The sequence below is a fragment of the Ranitomeya variabilis genome, chromosome 2, assembly GCF_051348905.1.
Source record: "Ranitomeya variabilis isolate aRanVar5 chromosome 2, aRanVar5.hap1, whole genome shotgun sequence".
Lineage (NCBI taxonomy): Eukaryota > Metazoa > Chordata > Amphibia > Anura > Dendrobatidae > Ranitomeya > Ranitomeya variabilis.
The window spans coordinates 78204289-78223951 of NC_135233.1; positions in this window are offsets into that span (position 1 = coordinate 78204289).

Genomic DNA, 19663 nt, shown 5'->3' on the forward strand with positions numbered 1-19663 from the left:
TTCCTTGTCAAGGGATGTGCGGTCATTTGTGCAGTCCTGTGGTACTTGTGCTCGAGCTAAGCCTTGCTGTTCTCGTGCCAGCGGGTTGCTCTTGCCCTTGCCTGTCCCGAAGAGACCTTGGACACACATCTCTATGGATTTCATTTCTGATCTTCCGGTGTCTCAGGGCATGTCTGTCATCTGGGTGATATGTGATCGTTTCTCCAAGATGGTCCATTTGGTTCCTTTGCCTAAGCTGCCCTCCTCTTCTGATCTGGTTCCTGTGTTCTTCCAGAACGTGGTTCGTTTGCACGGCATTCCTGAGAATATTGTGTCGGACAGAGGATCCCAGTTTGTTTCCAGGTTCTGGCGATCCTTTTGTGGTAGGATGGGCATTGAGTTGTCGTTTTCATTCGCTTTCCATCCCCAGACTAACGGACAAACGGAGCGAACTAATCAGACTCTGGAGGCTTATTTGAGGTGTTTTGTCTCTTCTGATCAGGATGATTGGGTAACCTTCTTGCCGTTGGCTGAATTTGCCCTTAATAATCGGGCTAGTTCCGCCACCTTGGTTTCGACATTTTTCTGCAACTCTGGTTTCCATCCTCGTTTTTCCTCGGGACATGTGGAGCCTTCTGACTGTCCGGGGGTGGATTCCGTGGTGGATAGGTTGCAGCGGATCTGGAGTCATGTGGTGGACAACTTGAAGTTGTCACAGGAGAAGGCTCAGCGTTTTGCCAACCGCCGCCGCGGTGTGGGTCCCCGACTTCGCGTTGGGGATTTGGTATGGCTGTCTTCTCGATTTGTTCCTATGAAGGTCTCCTCTCCCAAATTTAAGCCTCGCTTCATTGGTCCTTACAAGATATTGGAAATCCTTAATCCGGTATCCTTTCGCCTGGATCTTCCGGTGTCGTTTGCCATTCACAACGTATTTCATAGGTCCTTGTTGCGGCGGTACGTTGTGCCTGTGGTTCCTTCTGCTGAGCCTCCTGCTCCGGTGTTGGTTGAGTGTCATGATCTCAATGGCAAGAGATCATAGCATCAGCAAATATAGGAACTAGCTCTTGGAAGATGGAAACTGAGCTGACCATGAACTAAACCTAACACACAACTAGCAGTGGCCGGGTAGCATGCCTACGTTGATTCTAGATGCCCAGCACCAGCCGGAGGACTAAATAAAACTAGCAGAGGAAAATATTAGTCCTAGCTCACCTCTAGAGAAATACCCCGAAAGGAGACAGAGGCCCCCCACATGTATTGGCGGTGAATCAAGATGAAATAACAAACGTAGTATGAAAATAGGTTTAGCAAATTTGAGGTCCACTTACTACATAGCAGAAGACAGGAAGGACACTTTCATGGTCAGCTAAAAACCCTATCAAAACACCATCCAGAAATTACTTTAAAACTCTGGCATTAACTCATAACACCAGAGTGGCAATTCCTGTTCACAAGAGCTTTCCAGACACAGTAACGAAACTACAGCTGTGAACTGGAACAAAAATGCAAAAACAAACATGGACAAGAGTCCAACTTATCTAGTAGTTGTCTAGGAGCAGGAACAAGCACAGAGAGGCTTCTGATAACATTGTTGACCGGCAAGCAACTAACAGAGCAGCAAGGTTATATAGCGACTCCCACATCTTGATGGGAACAGGTGAACAGAGAAGATGAAGACACCAGTTCAATTCCACCAGTAGCCACCGGGGGAGCCCAGAATCCAAATTCACAACAGTACCCCCCCCTCAAGGAGGGGGCACCGAACCCTCACCAGAACCACCAGGGCGATCAGGATGGGCCCTATGAAAGGCACGAACCAGATCAGAGGCATGAACATCAGATGCATTCACCCAAGAATTATCCTCCTGGCCGTATCCCTTCCACTTGACCAGATACTGGAGTCTCCGTCTGGAAACACGAGAGTCTAAGATTTTCTCCACAACGTACTCCAACTCACCCTCAACCAACACCGGAGCAGGAGGCTCAACTGAAGGCACAACCGGTACCTCATACCTGCGCAATAATGACCGATGAAAAACGTTATGAATAGAAAAGGATGCAGGGAGGTCCAAACGGAAGGAAACAGGGTTAAGAATCTCCAATATCTTATACGGGCCGATGAACCGAGGCTTAAACTTAGGAGAAGAGACCCTCATAGGGACAAAACGAGAAGACAACCACACCAAGTCCCCAACACGAAGACGAGGACCAACACGACGACGGCGGTTAGCAAAAAGCTGAGTCTTCTCCTGGGACAACCTCAAATTGTCCACCACCTGCCCCCAGATCTGATGCAATCTCTCCACCACAGCATCCACTCCAGGACAATCCGAAGATTCCACCTGACCAGAGGAAAATCGAGGATGAAACCCCGAATTACAGAAAAACGGGGACACCAAAGTGGCAGAGCTGGCCCGATTATTGAGAGCGAACTCCGCCAATGGCAAAAAAGCAACCCAATCATCCTGGTCAGCAGACACAAAACACCTCAGATATGTCTCCAGGGTCTGATTAGTCCGCTCAGTCTGGCCATTCGTCTGAGGATGGAAAGCGGACGAAAAAGACAAATCTATGCCCATCCTAGCACAGAATGCCCGCCAAAATCTAGACACGAATTGGGTCCCTCTGTCAGAAACGATATTCTCAGGAATACCATGCAAACGAACAACATTTTGAAAAAACAGAGGAACCAACTCGGAAGAAGAAGGCAACTTGGGCAGAGGAACCAAATGGACCATCTTAGAGAAACGGTCACACACCACCCAGATGACAGACATCTTCTGAGAAACAGGCAGATCTGAAATAAAATCCATCGAGATGTGCGTCCAAGGCCTCTTAGGAATAGGCAAGGGCAACAACAATCCACTAGCCCGAGAACAACAAGGCTTGGCCCGAGCACAAACGTCACAAGACTGCACAAAGCCTCGCACATCTCGTGACAGGGAAGGCCACCAGAAGGACCTTGCCACCAAATCCCTGGTACCAAAAATGCCAGGATGACCTGCCAACGCAGAAGAATGAACCTCAGAGATGACTCTACTGGTCCAATCATCAGGAACAAACAGTTTATCAGGTGGGCAACGATCAGGTCTATCCGCCTGAAACTCCTGCAAGGCCCGCCGCAGGTCTGGAGAAACGGCTGACAATACCACTCCATCCTTAAGGATACCTGTGGGCTCAGAGTTACCAGGCGAGTCAGGCTCAAAACTCCTAGAAAGGGCATCCGCCTTAACATTCTTAGAACCCGGTAGGTATGACACCACAAAATTAAACCGAGAGAAAAATAATGACCAGCGCGCCTGTCTAGGATTCAGGCGCCTGGCGGTCTCAAGATAAACCAAATTTTTGTGGTCAGTCAATACCACCACCTGATGTCTGGCCCCCTCAAGCCAATGGCGCCACTCCTCAAAAGCCCACTTCATGGCCAAAAGCTCCCGATTCCCAACATCATAATTCCGCTCAGCGGGCGAAAATTTACGGGAAAAGAAGGCACAAGGCCTCATCACGGAGCAGTCAGAACTTTTCTGCGACAACACTGCCCCAGCTCCGATCTCAGAAGCGTCGACCTCAACCTGAAAAGGTAGAGCAACATCAGGCTGACGCAACACAGGGGCAGAGGAAAAACGGCGCTTAAGCTCCCGAAAGGCCTCCACAGCATCAGGGGACCAATCAGCAACATCAGCACCCTTCTTAGTCAAATCGGTCAATGGCTTAGCAATATCCGAAAAACCAGCAATAAATCGACGATAAAAGTTAGCAAAGCCCAAAAATTTCTGAAGACTCTTAAGAGAAGAGGGCTGCGTCCAATCACAAATAGCTTGAACCTTGACAGGATCCATTTCAATGGAAGAGGGGGAAAAAATATATCCCAAAAAGGAAATCCTCTGTACCCCAAAAACACACTTAGAACCCTTCACACACAAAGAATTAGACCGCAAAACCTGAAAAACCCTCCTGACTTGCTGGACATGAGAGTCCCAGTCATCCGAAAAAACCAGAATATCATCCAGATACACAATCATAAATTTATCCAAATAATCGCGAAAAATATCATGCATAAAGGACTGGAAAACCGACGGAGCATTTGAAAGACCAAAAGGCATCACTAAATACTCAAAGTGGCCCTCGGACGTATTAAATGCGGTTTTCCACTCATCCCCCTGCCTGATTCGCACCAAATTATACGCCCCACGAAGGTCAATCTTAGAGAACCACTTGGCCCCCTTTATGCGAGCAAACAAATCAGTCAGCAACGGCAATGGGTATTGATATTTAACAGTGATTTTATTCAAAAGCCGATAATCAATACATGGTCTCAAAGAGCCGTCTTTTTTTGACACAAAGAAAAAACCGGCTCCTAAGGGAGATGACGATGGACGAATATGTCCCTTTTCCAAGGACTCCTTTATATATTCACGCATAGCAGCATGTTCAGGCACAGACAGATTAAATAAACGACCCTTTGGGTATTTACTACCCGGGATTAAATCTATGGCACAATCGCACTCTCGGTGCGGAGGTAACGAACCAAGCTTGGATTCTTCAAAGACGTCACGATAGTCAGACAGGAACTCAGGAATTTCAGAGGGAATAGATGATGAAATGGAAACCACAGGTACATCCCCATGAGCCCCCTTACATCCCCAGCTCAACACAGACATAGCTTTCCAGTCGAGGACTGGGTTGTGAGATTGCAGCCAAGGCAATCCTAGCACCAAATCATCATGTAGATTATACAGCACCAGAAAGCGAATAATCTCCTGGTGATCCGGATTAATACGCATAGTTACTTGTGTCCAGTATTGTGGTTTATTATTAGCCAATGGGGTGGAGTCAATCCCCTTCAGAGGAATAGGAGTCTCCAAAGGCTCTAAATCATACCCACAGCGTTTGGCAAAGGACCAATCCATAAGACTCAAAGCGGCGCCAGAGTCGACATAGGCGTCCGTGGTAATAGATGACAAAGAGCAAATCAGGGTCACAGATAGAATAAACTTAGACGGTAAGGTGCAAATGGAAACAGATTTACCAAGCTTTTTAGTGCGCTTAGAGCATGCTGATATAACATGAGTAGAATCACCACAATAGAAACACAACCCATTTTTCCGTCTAAAATTCTGCCGCTCGCTTCGGGACAGAATTCTATCACACTGCATACTCTCTGGCGATTTCTCAGTGGACACCGCCAGATGGTGCACTGGTTTGCGCTCCCGCAAACGCCTATCGATCTGAATAGCCATTGTCATGGACTCATTCAGACCCGCAGGCACAGGGAACCCCACCATAACATCCTTAATGGCATCAGAGAGACCCTCTCTGAAAGTCGCCGCCAGGGCGCACTCATTCCACTGAGTAAGCACAGACCATTTACGGAATCTTTGGCAGTAAATTTCCGCTTCATCTTGCCCCTGAGATAGGGACATCAAAGTTTTTTCTGCCTGAAGCTCCAAATGCGGTTCGTCATAAAGCAACCCCAAGGCCAGAAAAAACGCATCCACATTGAGCAACGCAGGATCCCCTGGTGTCAATGAAAAAGCCCAGTCTTGAGGGTCGCCCCGGAGCAAGGAAATCACAATCCTGACCTGCTGTGCAGGATCTCCGGCAGAGCGAGATTTCAGGGACAAAAATAATTTGCAATTATTTCGAAAATTCTGAAACCCAGATCTATTCCCCGAGAAAAATTCCGGCAAAGGAATTCTCGGCTCAGATACAGGTGCATGACAAACAAAATCTTGCAAATTTTGTACCTTCGTGGCGAGATTATTCAAACCTGCAGTTACACTCTGAAGATCCATTGCAAACAGGTGAACACAGAGCCATTCAAAGGAGAAAAAAAAAAAAAAAAAAAAAATTTCAGCAGACTACTTATTTCTCTCCTTTCTCAGCCAAGGATTTTAACCCTTTAGTGGGCCGGTCAAACTGTCATGATCTCAATGGCAAGAGATCATAGCATCAGCAAATATAGGAACTAGCTCTTGGAAGATGGAAACTGAGCTGACCATGAACTAAACCTAACACACAACTAGCAGTGGCCGGGTAGCATGCCTACGTTGATTCTAGATGCCCAGCACCAGCCGGAGGACTAAATAAAACTAGCAGAGGAAAATATTAGTCCTAGCTCACCTCTAGAGAAATACCCCGAAAGGAGACAGAGGCCCCCCACATGTATTGGCGGTGAATCAAGATGAAATAACAAACGTAGTATGAAAATAGGTTTAGCAAATTTGAGGTCCACTTACTACATAGCAGAAGACAGGAAGGACACTTTCATGGTCAGCTAAAAACCCTATCAAAACACCATCCAGAAATTACTTTAAAACTCTGGCATTAACTCATAACACCAGAGTGGCAATTCCTGTTCACAAGAGCTTTCCAGACACAGTAACGAAACTACAGCTGTGAACTGGAACAAAAATGCAAAAACAAACATGGACAAGAGTCCAACTTATCTAGTAGTTGTCTAGGAGCAGGAACAAGCACAGAGAGGCTTCTGATAACATTGTTGACCGGCAAGCAACTAACAGAGCAGCAAGGTTATATAGCGACTCCCACATCTTGATGGGAACAGGTGAACAGAGAAGATGAAGACACCAGTTCAATTCCACCAGTAGCCACCGGGGGAGCCCAGAATCCAAATTCACAACAGTTGAGGGCGAGTTGGAGTACGTGGTGGAGAAGATCTTAGATTCTCGTCTCTCCAGGCGGAGGCTTCAGTACTTGGTCAAGTGGAAGGGCTATGGTCAGGGGGATAATTCCTGGGTGGTCGCCTCTGATGTGCATGCGGCCGATTTGGTTCGTGCCTTTCACACCGCTCATCCTGATCGCCCTGGTGGTCTTGGTGAGGGTTCGGTGACCCCTCACTAAGGGGGGGGTACTGTTGTGTATTTACCTTTTTGGCTCCCTCTAGTGGTTACTAGTGATTTGACTCTGGGAATGTCTGCCATCCCTTGTATGCTCACCTGGGTCGTTAGGTCAGGGGTGTTGCTATATAAGCTCCCTGGACCTTCAGTTCAATGCCTGGCAACGTTGTAATCAGAGCTAATCTGTTGTGCTCTGGTCTTCTGATCCTGGTTCCTGCTAAATTAAGCTAAGTCTGCTTTCTTGCTTTTTGCTATTTGTTTTTGTTTGCATTTTTGTCCAGCTTGTACATAATCTGTATCCTAACCTTGCTGGAAGCTCTAGGGAGGCTGGAGTTCTCCCCCCGGGCCGTTAGACGGTTCGGGGGTTCTTGAATCTCCAGTGTGGATTTTTTTTTATAGGGTTTTTGTTGACCATATAAGTTATCTTACTACATTCTGCTATTAGTAAGTGGGCCTCTCTTTGCTAAACCTAGTTCATCTCTGTGTTTGTCATTTCCTCTTACCTCACCGTTATTATTTGTGGGGGGCTTGTATCCTATTTTTGGGGTCTATTCTCTGGAGGCAAGAGAGGTCTTTGTTTTCCTCTTCTAGGGGTAGTTAGTCCTCCGGCTGGCGCGAGACATCTAGCGACCAACATAGGCATGTTCCCCGGCTACTTCTAGTGTTGGCGTTAGGAGTAGATATATGGTCAACCCAGTTACCACTGCCCTATGAGCTGGATTTTTTGTACTTCACAGACTTACTTGTTCCTCTGAGACCCTCGCCATTGGGGTCATAACACTCCCCCACCCGTCATGCTCCAAAGAAAGCAAGTGAACAGGCTAAACTGAAAAGACAAGCCTCAAAATCCAACCTACAGATATCGTCCAATCCCCCCCTTAACTTTTCAAGCATGCTAAAAGAAACCGGGCACCTATAATTTCCTTGACTATGTCCTCTCCTAAACCTTTTTAACTCCTTTTTCACCAAAACCACTTTTGTCCAGTTCCTCTGACCTCTTGAAACCAAAAGCCAGAGCCGCGATAATTTGCGAGACTTTTGCTGATGACTAACCTTCTGCAGCCCCCTGACTCAACCACAGCAGCAAAGTTCCTACCTGATCTTCATCATTCCTCCAGTAAGCTGCTCACGTGCTGGCAGACGGGGACGGCCTAATGAAAGACTCTGCGGCTTGAAGACCACGCTCCAAAGCTCCGCCGGGCACTCCAATCCCTTGTCCTCTGCATCCGGGGCCAACAACCGAAAACACTCCCACTGTAAATGAGATAATGAATAAGCAATAGAATTCTGCACATCTGGCACATGCAACGCCATAATGTAAGGATTTATGGACTGACAAGTCAAGACAAATTGCTGGAGTACACAAATTACCGGAGGCGAAGATGCCATCAGACTATTGATTGCACACAGTACCACCATGTTATCACAGCCAAAATGGGAAAAATCTCCAACAATGCTATATTCTTGACCAGGCCTGACAAAAAACAATCTTCAGGCCATCTAGATGCGCACCACAGACCTCTAAAGTATGCTCCAAATCCGACACCACCTGAAGCATCTGTAAACAAATCCAAGTCACAGTTTTCCATTGCCTCCTCCATAAGCAATGAACACCCATTATATTGCTCTAATACCTTACCCAAACCACCTAATCAGCTGACCTCTGTCGGTGATTTCTCCAGTTCCAGCATGGCTTCTATGTCAGTATCTGTGCGTCCCGTCCTTATGCACAGATGTCTTAACGCAATGAAAGAACAGATCCATTGCTCACTGTGTTTTAATAATGAAACCCGTCCTTAATGTGATGGTGCCATTCCAATATGGCAGAAAATGCATAAATGCATATAGTGGAAAAAGACAATTGGGACGTCCAAAAAAAATGATTAAAATCTTCAAGCTTTATTCCATATTGGTTATAAAATGAAAATCCACCTGTGATAGTAGAAAACACTCTGACGCGTTTCTGTCACTACTTGCGCCCTTTGTCTATGACTAAGTGCACAACTAGCGCCAGAAATGCGTCAGAGTGTTTCCTACTATCACCAGGTGGATTTTAATTTTATAACCAGTATGGAATAAAGCTTGAAGATCTTATTCATTTTTGGATGTGCCTATTCTCTTTTTTCATTATATGTTTCAGCACAATGTACCGCGATCAGACGCTGTAGCGATCACATGGGATGTAACAGTGACACAGGTGGTACAGAAGTGAATATCTTCTTTTTTTAAAAAAAATCTGCTGCCTGTATACAGGGAAAATCAGCAGGGAAATTCATACGATTTTGTGCAGATCTGCTCATTTCCCTGTGGATACTTACATTATAGAAGGGGCTGAAGCCATACTTTTAGGCAGAGGACCACTTGACGGTGATTGGGCCAGGAGAGGAAAATAAAATTTGAATGGGGGCTATGGGATTGAATCAAGAAGGAGTGGGAGGGTGCAGTAAAAGGAGGTATAAAAGGAAAAGTGCTGGAAAAGGAGGTCTGTTATGATCCGGTGACCTTGGAGCCGCATGAAACTTTCTCTGGAGTAGGTGGAAACTATACTGACCGCAGATCCTAAACTAACACCGCAACTAGAAGTAGCCATGGGGTGTGCCTAACAAATCCTAGACACCTCGACACAGCCGGAGGACTAAATACCCCTATAGATGGAAATAGGAATACTACCTTGCCTCAGAGCAGAACCCCAAAGGATAGGCAGCCCCCCACGAATATTGACTGTGAGTAGTAGAGGAAAGACACACGCAGGCAGAAAACAGGATTTAGCAAAAGAGGCCACTCTAGCTAAATAGGAAAGGATAGGACAGAATACTAAGCGGTCAGTATTAAAACCTTTCCAAAAATATCCACAACAGATAATACAAAAAGTTCCACCATCTAACTAAAGACATGGAACGTATATCTGCCACTCCTGAGAATCCAACTAGACTGAGAAAATACTGACACAATCTAAGCTGGACAAGAAAAAACAAATGAATAGCACTGAATTGTAAAGCACACAGCATGTGTGCCACAGAAACAAAAACCAGACACTTATCTTTGCTGATTTGGCAGCAAGGCAGGAGGAACCAGACAGAGATCCAAACCTCCCAAAAACCATGGACAACTGGCAAGGACTAATGAATCCTGCACACCTAAATACCCCAGTCAGAACTGCAATCAGCAGATACACCTGACCAGGATTGCAACCCAGGGACAACTGCATTACCACCTACAACCACCGGAGGGAACCCAAAAGCAGAATTCACAACAGAGGTCATTCTTATGGGGATCTCAGTAAGAAGAGTCTCACTCACCCTCTTTTTTTCAGGAAATTGAGGGATTTATTATTGAGATGTATATTGTGTTATGTTTTATGATTTGGGCTTATGTTGAAAGTCAAAATCTTTACAGTGAGTCACAGTGGTTGGGGCGGAGGGGGAAGTCCTTGGGGTTGGTGGAGTTTATTATGGGGGGAATTTACAGAGATCGTCCCCCATAGGATGGAATTACTGATTGGCTGATCTCGCAATTAGTGGGGCTCTGGATGGGGGAGTACCCTGGGAGCCAGTGGTGGCATGTTTTACCACTGATTGTGGTATGGTGTCCTCGAGCTTGGGGTTATGACTGAGGGTAAACTAATTCTATTGAAAAATACTTTGTTCTATATGTCCCGGATCTTGGAGCCCCAAGGACCTCCCCCAATTCTTTCATTGATTATTGTTCTTTGTTAATAAATGGCCGCTGTGGCCAATAATATCCTAAAAAACAAAGTGTCCTGTGTATCATTATTATAAGTTAAGTGGTATGGGAGACTGTGGGGAGGGAAGAAAATTCATTAATATAGGGGATGGTTTCAGTGGAACAATTTGGGCCGTGCACTGTCATGCTATGGAAGCTGTTTGCAACAAATCTGCAATATGTGAACTTACCCTAAAATTTTTCCTGCTCTCGATCACCAGCAAAGTTTTGATATATACAGTATGTTATCGAAAAAAAATATTTTAAAAAGTATAAAAATTACATAATTTCTGTTCATGGTATTTTAAAAGAGATTGAAATGACAAAAGCCAAGGACCAGAGCTGTATTATATTTTCTTCTAAATCACGTGAGATAATAACATATTCCTCTAATTCAAACAACCTCGGAGGCTTTCATCATACTCTAAGCACTTACAGCTCATTAAAAGTATATTATGAACACAGTTGTTGACATATAGGCCAAGAGCTCTCTCATTTCACAGGGAGCAAGTTTCTTTTCATCTGTCCATTTTAAACCAAGGAAAAGTATAGCCCCAGAAGACATGTAGACTTGTCATGGGGCCGGAGGAATGCTGTGTGATCTGTTAACTTTAAACTCAGCAATCCCAATGCTAAAAATATAGAATGTAAACATAGTACACTATAGAGAGTTTTTTGGGGTTGGGAACCATTCTGGACTGAATGAGTAATAAAGTAGAACATTAATTTACTGTATCTGATTAAGTTACTAAGAGTTTTATTCAGGGTGCTTCAAAGAATAGAGCTTAATCATTCAACTATATTGAGATTTTTACATAATGATCATTTGCACATATAGCTCATGTAATACATTATATAATGCATTGTTCACAGCAGAACACTTTCTTGGGTCTCTGAATTATTACACACAGTTTAAGGCTCGTTTCACATGTTCTTGAAGCACGGACCGTGCTCGGATCACTGTAGCTGACCTGCCATACATGATGCAGTTAGCTCAGCTATTGGGCCAGGTATTACAATCCAAGCAATGTCCACATTTTACAGACATGTCAGGGGCTCTAAGGACTAGTGCTCGCCCCACCCCTTTAAGAACCGTGCCGTTTCTCATTGAAACACATGAATGTTTTAGAATTACTGATACGTGTTCGTGTGCTGCTATGTTGATGCCACTTTATTGCTGAATGTACAATGTAAATTACTTGATTATAATTGCTGTTATGCTACCATATTTACTATGTGTTGCTAATAGTGAACACTACTTCATTATAGGGAAAGTGCAGTATCTCAGTTGGGACACTAGATAGGGCACAACAGTATATATCGTTAACCATAGGAGGAGCTAGCTGTGGGTCAGACAGGAGTATTTCCTGATTAGACTTCAGTGAAGACAGGGAGCTGGTACAGCTTGGAGTTGCCATGGAGCCCCAGGCATCCCAAAGGGCTTAAGAGCCCGGGACAGAGCAGCAGCACCGCAATGCTTAAAGAGAAGGACCCAGCTGTGCAGTGCTAGTGGGTCAGCAAGTTACAGCTAAGGAATTGCAGCAGGATAAAGACGCAGGTTGCTCCAAACATGTGGCAGCTATGTACATGGGCTGAAGCGCTTCTCTCTGGGGTGAAACAGACGAGGGAACACCTAAGAGTAGATATGCTGGACAGAGAGGACGCTGCAGTACCGAACAGTTCGGTATGACCCTGGGAACCCCTGGAAGAAGTGAATGATGCCGTACTCTGTGTTGGTGCTGTAACTGATGTGGATGTGCTGCAATTGAAACCAAGTAAAGCTTTTCATTTACAGTTTGAAATGGACGCTGTCTCTTTGTGCTCAACAACACCAGCAGCCAAACTTCTGCAGCTCCGATGGGACCCTGACGGTGCAGACGATGCAGCAGAAGGTATGCAAGAAAGGGGACATTGTTTGCATGTGACGGGAGGCCAGATCACGTGTAACCAGATATACTCAGCCACGACTATGGCGCTGGCTCTGCCGCTCACAGACACTCGAAATCAGTCTAGCAAAATGGCATTGTCAATGCTTCAAAGATAAGGCAAATGACTTTTAAAGAGTTTTCCAGACTTAAGACCGGCTTCTCCTATGGGCTGAGCTAATAGATAAAAGCTTAATTTATTAGCTAGAGAGGAAATTGCTCTGCTATAGTGAAAAGGTCCCACACACATTAGCTAGAAACCACCGATTTTGGAAAGAGTTGGGAGAGATAGTTGTTGGATGAACGATCACTTGGCCAACAGCCATCTAAAGTGTATGGCCAGCTAATCAATCTTTAGAAACTAAAAGATAGGCCATATTAAATTCCAACTGCAGTTGAGGTAGAGTCAGGAGGCCTCCACAGCCATTAAATGGGCATCCAGTCCTGCCAAAATGGTCTGGTTTTGTCAACTTTCATACAATGTGTTTGGTTCTTCAGCATACCACTGGACAAAAAGTGTAATAAATGCGATCAAAAAGATATATGTAAATAAATGTGGTATATCTGAAAACGTCATCTTGTCCCACAAAAAAACAAGCCACCATACAGCTCTATCAGTGGAGAAATAAAAAAGTTATAGCTCTCAGAATACAGCGATGCAAAAAAGATTATAATTTGTAGTTTGTAGAATAAGGTCACTTTCTGCTGTTCAGGCACCTCAGGGGCTCTGCCAATGTGACATGGAACTAATCAAATCATTCCAACAAAATCCAAACTCTAATATGGCTTTTAATTCCCTCCTGAGCTTGCACTCTGCCTCAAAAAGTAGTTTTGACCACATATGGGGTATCGGTGCACTCAGGAGAAATTGCTAAAAACATTTTGTGGGAAAAATATATATTTTTTCATATTCACAATTCAACGTTGTAAAATTCTGTGAAGCACCTGTAAGTTCAAGATGATCTCCACATGTCTAGATAAATTTCTAATGTTTACTGTCATGCCCTCAGCCGCAGGTCTGGTCTCCGCTGCGCAGGGAGACTGGCGCCTATCACACAGCCTTACTCACCCTGACCGTGGCTCCAGACGATCAGCGGCTTCTTTCTCTGCTAAGAACCTGCATCCTCTTGGCAGGTCTCCTGGAAATGCTCTTAGGAGCCGCGCCCCGCTTCCTGCACATACTTGAAACAGCAGGACACCTGTTCGCTATTAGGGCTGTCTGTGTTATGATGCTCTGTGCATAAAAAGCACCCTCCCCTTAAGGGAGGTGCCTGGGCAATGTGTTCATTCTCTGGATTGTTGCCTCAGCTTCAGGCCACGCTCTGCTGTGCTCTGCACTTTACTTATATCTCTATTTTCAGAGTCCTCTTCTGGCGATTCCCATTCTGGACTCCTCTGGTCTCTCCGGTTCCCACTCCAAGTTGTATTGCCTCTCCTCACGGAACCCTCCAGACCCTGCTACCGGAGGGATCAACCTTGCTGGAGTTCATGGAGCTTCTGGGATTCTCTCCACCAGCAGGCCAAAGTACTCTACAGTGTTGCTAGCTTGTCAGTATGGGTCGTCCTTTGGTCCTGGATTCGTGGCATTCAGGCCACCTGGTGTTGTGATGGGGGAATCCCTGTATAAGGGTACACCTTGCCCGGTGCTCCACTACGTGGTACAGTGTTGTGATCCAGAGGTTCTTTCCCTCTGACACCTTTTTCCTTTTTGTGTTTACCTTGTTAATAAATATCTTTTGGTTTATGAGATCCACTCTCCTGTCTTTTGAGTATCGGGTATACAGCTGCCACTGCACCATCAGTGGTCCAGTGAGTCCACTATACCTTGTCACACCCTGTGGGAATTACATTTACTTTTCAAAATGGGGTCACTTGTGGGAGTTTACCACTGTTTATGCACATCATGGGCTCTCCAAACGCGACATGACACCCGCAGACCATTCAATCAAAGTCTGCTTTCCAAAATGTCACTCTTTAATTCTGAGTCCAGCCGTGTGCCCAGATAGTAGTAGAGACTCCATATTGGATTTATTAATTCAGGCCCAATATATTGTCCAGAGATCTTCCTCCACTTCTGAAGTGGCCACCACCCTTGGGATAAGTACAAAAATCTCCAAAAGAACAGAACTTTTTCCAAATGGCCAGAGAGTTAGAGGCCACATGTTAACGAAGTCAAGGAGGAGTGGAGCTAGGACCCCTGCTGTCATTTGTGCAAGGCGGCCCACATCAAGGGAAAGCTCTAGATACTTGGGCACCATGTTGTGAATTCTGTTTGTGGGCTCCCCCGGTGGTGTTTTATGGTAGTGCCACTTATGTGCCTTCTTCTATCCCTGATTACCTGTTGCCACCCATTAGGGGAGTTTCCTATTTAAGGCTGCTTGGCTGTTAGTTCTATGCCGGCCAACAATGTATCAGTAGCATTCTGTTGCATTCTCCTGCCTCAAGTTCCTGTTCAGCTAAGTTGAATTTTGTTTCTAGTATATGCTATTTCTTGTCCAGCTTGCTGTAATGTGACTCTCTGTAGCTGGATGCTCTTGCGGACTGAAATTGCCACTCCAGTGGCATGAGTTGTCACTGGAGTTTTAAAGTAATTTCAGGATGGTGTTTTTGAGTAGTGTTTTGAAGTTGACCGTGAAGTAACTCTTTCCTATCCTTCTGCTATCTAGAAAGCGGACCTCACTGTGCTAAATCTGCTGTTCATCCTACGTATGTCTTTTCCTCTTAACTCACCGTCAATATCTGTGGGGGGCTGCTATCTCCTTTTGGGGTTCATCACTGGAGGTAAGGCAGGCCTGTATATTCCTCTGATAGGGGTAGTTAGATCTCCGGCTGGCGCGTGGTGTCTAGGGCATCGTAGGAACACCCCTCGGCTACTTCCAGTGTTGTGTCAGGTTCAGGTCACGGTCAACTTTAGTTTCCATCACCCGAGAGCTAGTCCGTTTTGTTATTTTTATTCCCCTGCCATTGGGGTAATCATGACAGCACCAACACTTAGAGGTGAATTATGAGAGTACCATGAATCTCAGTGGGAAGCCCAATATACCACCAGAACCCTGGGAGCCCTCCACACGCACCCCTGCGTCTCATATTTCTCTAGCTGTCATGGATACCGAGCTATTGAGACTGGCCTCCAGAACCTCTTAGCCGACCCACGTTTGGACTCGCTGTATCGGTCCAGCCCCAATGAACTCGTTGAGACGTCAGTCATCCCATTTGGACCCCCTAGGAAGTTATGACCCATCCTAGATATTGGGAATTATTTCAGCTAGGAGGTCAAGGGAGGAGAATCCAGTCCAACCCAGAGGGGCAGTGGCAAATATGGGAGGGGGCGAGCTAGGGATAAAAGCTAAAGAAACTAAGAAGATGCCTGTGGATATGAGAGTTTCCCTTCATCCACATGATAAAAAAACGGTAACGTGAGACATACAGTTAACTGCTATCCCCAACCTGTACCCTACTTGTATCTGTACTTCTGGCTGTAATATCTGCATATTACTCTGTATATATTTGTAGAATATAGTGCACCTTTCGGCATTTACAATATCAATTAATTTTATCGCGAAATCCGATTTCCCACGTCCGTGTGTCCGACTAGTACCTCTATGGTTTCATTGCAGGATTGCTATGAGCGCCGCCAGGTGGTCGACACTTATAGCAAGTGAGCCTTTCTATTACACACACGCGATCTGATCATCGCCTGTGCAGCAGAGGCGATCGAAGTACTGCAGCTTCTAGTCTCCCATGGAGACTATTAAATCATGCAAAAAGTAAAAAAAATAAATAAATATATAAAAAAAAACAAAATAAAAGCTCAAATCACCCCCATTTCTCCCCATTCAAAATAAAACAATATAAAAAAATCAGACATACATATATTTGATATTGCCGCTTTCGCAATCGCCCGATCTATCAATATAAAAAAATAAGTAATCTGATCGCTAAACGGCATAACGAGGAAAAAATTAAAACCGTCAGAATTACGTTATTTTGGTCAACGTTACATTGAAATAAAATGCAATACAATAACTGGCGATCAAAAGATCGAATCTACAGCCAAATGGGATCAATAAAAACATCCGCTCAACACGCAAAAAATAAGCCCTCAACCAATCCAAGATCATGAAAAATGGAGACGCTGCAGATCTCGGAAAATGGCGCCTTTTTTTTTTTAACCATACTTTGGATTTTTCTTAATGACCCGGAGAATCATAATGGCAGGTCAGTTTTAGCATTTAGCGAACATGGTAAAAAAACAACAACTGTGGAATTGCCCTTTTTTGCAATTTCACGGTACTTGGAATTTTTTCCCATTTCCCCTCCAGAAGTTGGGTTCCCAATAATCATCTATTCCTGGACCCACAATCTGAGCGGGTCTAATAGGTCCAGAATAGATAATGTCTATATAAATCTACAGTCCTTTTCATTCAGTGAACCGCACACAGCCCAATAATTCATCTTATGTTAGACTCTTGCCGCTTACAGTTGGGGCTATATAAAAGTGTCACAATAAATAGTTATTTTATGGGTGATGACCATAAAAACTACATTTTTAAAAGTACTTTTCTCTTTAATTAAAGCTCTATTCCCCCCTTCCAGAAATGTTTTTGCGTAAATGCTATTTGCAGTGATTGCATAAGGAGTTCTTTTTAGGTTGGTATCATTGTCAGGTTTGTGACTGATGTTAAAGCCAAGCTGGCAAATAACATGTATAATTAATGGAGCAACATGCATTGCTAAGATGACTCCGATTAGTTTTACTGATGTCAACGAGACTTAAGTCTCCAGAGACTTAATCATACTTACTAGGAGAACAAGAAGGGATTATTAGACATTCATGTTAGCTGGCCCTCCATCTGTTTCCATCCTTAGCATTCAACATTAAAGATTAAACTTTCTGAACTTTAATCTTTTTATATACAAATATTTATATATGAAAATTATATTAGTGCAAGAACATTATGTAGACCTTTCTGTAGTCCAATAGCTCATCATAATACTCTGTTATGTGTCTGTGACAGAAGCTGCTTTGGTGGCAGAAGTGGGCTTTCTTTACTCCTGGGACGGTTGAACACCTTGCACCAATGTTATTTGTGCCCCTGAGTACTAGTGCTAATGAAGACTACAATGGCTTTGCTCACACTGGTGCTAGACAGTGTTTCATGTGTCCTTTACTATTGCTAAGACTTGCTTTCTCCATGTAGAAAAGTTGGACAAGCCTCCTTTGATATCCCCACTTTTTCAATAAAATGTTTCGGATACCAAATACCATCAATTGGCATGAGATGCCCTTTTTTGTTGCGCCAAAAAATTATAGTAATCTACCCAGTGAAAATATAATGGAACAGATTTAAATCAATGTGATTAGTTATGACCAGTTTTACATCCATTTTGATCCAATAAATATGAGTCCATCATTGAAGAGGGGCATGACCCCCAAAACATTTGTTTGCATAAGAAGGATTTTTCCCCTTACAGAAGGCTTTGATTTGGATAAATATCCAAAGTCCTCTGAAAAGATTAGGCTTGTCCATTGACAATAGGTGGCACTAGAGAGACAACTTTTCCTCTAGGGAGGAGCTAATTTCCATATATTTTTCCCAAGGAGCATTGCTAGTCAATAGATTTCCTTACAGTATATTGGCAGTCACCACAAAGGGAACACAGTACCTCTAGATGTGTCAGAAGAATATACCTTGATGTAGAACTAAGCAGATCCTAAAATTACAACCAATCACTTTGTAAAAACTTCCATGTCTTATGCTAATATTTATAGTTATAATATAGATCGAAATCTGTTATAAGAACAGCTTCAATATAGTTTTTCAGTATGTACAATGCCTATAACTGCTAAATTACTGGGTTCATTTCTACTTATAAATTCTTTAGTCCTCCCAATCAGTATGGGCAGCAGTGCACTATCCCGTTCCTTAACCATTTACAGACATCCACCACACATGTTCAGTGCTAGTAGGGTATGGGTCTATGGAGGAAGCTCACAAACTGAGCCTGCATACACTGCATCTACCTGTTGCAGGAGTGATCGGAGCCGAGCTCCAATTGCTGTTGTTCACACCTTTAATGCCACTGTCAATCTCTTTTCAGCCACTGTGATTTGCATTTACAGTGTGCTGTCCGAGGGGCACGCTGCTCCACACGCCAATTAGATTGCCGTGTCAATCAGGGGCCTAGTGAAGGCTTCTGAGCCTGTTATGATAGCGCTCCTGGGAAAACCAGGCTGTGGTCATTTGATTTTATGGGAAATTAGACTGGTATAAGTCCCCTATGGGGACTAAAAGAGAAGTAAAAAGATTTTTTTTCTAATGTAAAAGTTATGACTTTGAAGAAGGAGTGGAATAAAAAAAACAAACATAAAAATAAAGGGGATAAAGTGGTTGTCTGGTTTATTTTTTTAACATTGGCTTCTTGTACATAAAGATAGCAAATACAGCCGTACTTATTCACTGCAACTCCGGCTCTCCATTGCTGCCTCTGGTCTCCGATGATTTGACTGTCATCATCATGTGACTGTTGCAGCCAATCACTGGACACAATGGTATGGTGCTGTCTACAGCAGCATCACTACTGATCCCAATGAGTGGCTGCAACGGTCACATGATAGCGATGTAAAGTCACCGCTGCCTCCATCAACAAAGACTGGAGGCAGAAGCTGAGAGACAGCGCTGGACTGGCCGTAAGTAACTGTATTTGCTATTTTTATGTACAAGATTCCAATGGGATAAAAAGATAGACCAGACAACCCCTTCTATTAGTTACAGCTGCAGGGATGTTGGGATGTGTGTTGTGTGACACCTCTGAGCAGAGCTTCGGGTCTCCATAGGCTGACAGAGAAAGGGAGCTTATGTACTACTTATCAGACTTTTCATCAATACTTTAATAGAATGTTTATTGTCCTCGCCAAAGTTTACTTATATCAGAAAATCTTTAAGATTTTTATCTCTTCTATCCAAATTGTCTCTTCAGAGAGGAAGAGAACTACAACTCTAGTGCCACCTATAGGAAGTAGCAATCCTAACAGTCAATGTCGACCCTTTAACGAGCCTTGTCACATGACTTAGGATAATAGCCAAACCAGAATCTCAATTTGGCTGCAAATTGAGATTCTGGTTTGGCTATCCTAAGTCATGTGACAAGGCTCGTTAAAGGGTCGACATTGAC